Source organism: Sinohyriopsis cumingii, chromosome 11 (genome assembly GCF_028554795.1).
Source record: "Sinohyriopsis cumingii isolate HCF-2022 chromosome 11, ASM2855479v2, whole genome shotgun sequence".
Classification (NCBI taxonomy): Eukaryota; Metazoa; Mollusca; class Bivalvia; order Unionida; family Unionidae; genus Sinohyriopsis; species Sinohyriopsis cumingii.
Window position 1 is genome coordinate 21,920,799 of NC_142971.1, and position 2,210 is coordinate 21,923,008.

The 2,210-nt window shown below is 36.5% G+C and overlaps 1 non-coding gene across 1 annotated transcript; it reads left to right on the top strand.

The window, feature by feature from the left end:
• The first annotated feature begins 1,691 nt into the window (after positions 1-1,691).
• On the top strand, positions 1,692-1,762 carry Trnag-gcc (transfer RNA glycine (anticodon GCC)). The gene has a single exon. It is a non-coding gene; the product is annotated as a tRNA-Gly (tRNA).
• The last annotated feature ends 448 nt before the right edge of the window (positions 1,763-2,210 follow it).

The window sequence follows — 2,210 nt, forward strand, 5'->3', positions numbered from 1 at the left end:
TTATAGTTGAAGATCGAAATGATTTAGTATTTCTACGCAAAATATTACAGTGTTCTTTACAAAAATCCAGTATGAAAGATTTACCTATTGTAACTGGAACATAGCTAGGCACACAGATGAGGGGCAAACATTGAACTGGGCTAAAATTGCTAATGTTAAATAATTTGATACTGAATCACGCTGAATGTTGTATATTTTAGTGTATGAATCTGAATGTATTCTGAAAAGCATTCAGGCTTTCTCTGATTACATGAATATTGAGCATATCTTCTTGAATTAAACACACAGAGTAAATGCTTATATAAATATTATCTTTTAATGTTGACACGCATACGGCCAGTATTAAGGTAATTCTAGTTCTAGAAAGTCCAGATGAAGCAAACACTGCAGACTTAACATCATACCCTCAGTCGCATTCACTCGGTGTGGCAGTTCATATGCGCAGTTCAGTCTAAAGTACAATTACTTGTAAGTTTTAGCTATATTGAAAGATTCTAGTGCTAAGAAAAGTTGTTGCTTTTTTCAAGTCACGGCAACTCTTTTTTCTCTCTCTCTCGTTTGTGTGGGTGTATTAAGTTTCAGAGGAGTAAATGTATTGGCAAACCTTGAACTTTGAGTTTCACTTCACAAAACACTTCACAAAACTTTATTACGGAAAAATGTTTTCAAAATACAAAATTCCTTAGGAACTACATTTGGACGTTTTGAAGTGATGCGGGTTGTGTTTATGTCAACATTTCCTCTCTGAATATATGTGTGTGTGTGTTTGTTTGGAGTTTTAACGTAACTTTAATAATCTGAGTCATATTACTACGATGTCCGCGACGTGGCAGTTTATAGTGATCTCTCTGACCGGGATACATGGTGTCATGTCCAGATAGATGTCATCATGTCCCACCCAGTCACGTCATCCTAGGATCCAAGAGAGGCAGCTGCTAGTATGATTTTATAATTCTTTGGTATGATTTGGACGGGGTTCGAACCCGCGACCTCCCACATCCAACGCCTACGCTTTAGCCACTCAGGCCACCGGAGTGTTCTAAATATCTGGCACCTGAGAAATGTATGAAAAGTGTACACAGCTATTCGTCCAACAAAAGTTTTTAATTTTTTTATTTGCACACGCTACTGTAGTGTGTACATTGTTTTGCAAATTAAGACACTTTTATGTACAATGACTATTTTGGCTCCAAATGTATGAGAATTCAAACTCGACAAACACATGTCATGGATTCCTTTCAATGTAGATATATCAAATAATGACGAATGTGAAAGTAGATTCGCGCTAAATTCCTGTACAAAGATATATGCCTTTCTAGCGATTATGTGAGTATTATATATAGTGTATTAAATGTCAAATGACCTCATACATCCAAATCTACGGTGGTCAGCAAGCTAAAATTGCTACAGGGCGCTGAACTAGAATTAGTTTAAAAGCCTTTAGGGCAAGTTGAAGGTACATGAAGCCAATTGGTGAATTAGTTTGCGCTATCGGAAGACCATCCTTGTGGAACATGTAAATCATCGCTTTTGGCATTGTGCGGTAATAACATTAACAGTTTTTATCCGACATATTCCATAAATCAAAACTAGATACACTTGACAGTGGAGGTCATAAGTTCATGTAGGTAACATATACATTTCCTAATGAGTAAATAAGCTATATTCTACCTAACTCATACAAGCCATCAGCATCGATGGTTCAGTGGTAGAATGCTCGCCTGCCACGCGGGCGGCCCGGGTTCGATTCCCGGTCGATGCAGGTTATTTTATTTTTTAAATCATGATATCTAATTAGTAAAGTCTTCATTGACATAATCATGAATTTCCACAATGAGTCAAAATGTAAACAAACATTAAATTAAACAGTTTTCAATTCTCTCGTGTCGATCAAATTATGACATTTTTGCTCTTTTATTCTTACTCTTCTCAATCTTATACAGTTTTACCTTAGATTTCGTTGGTTTGATTTAGGATTTATGAGTCAGAGTTAAATTAAAGGGGGTAATATTTGAAATCACCTAAAACACAATATGGCTAAATGAAAGAATATTTTGGTATTAAACAGGGGTGGTCACATGTTACATAATCAACATAACGATGTGCTCGTGAAGGTGCTTGCGACTGGGTGTTTGGATAAGGCATAGGTCATTGCCCAAAAACATAAGAAGAGCGACGGAGATGATGAGAGTGAAGCAGACACAATGTAG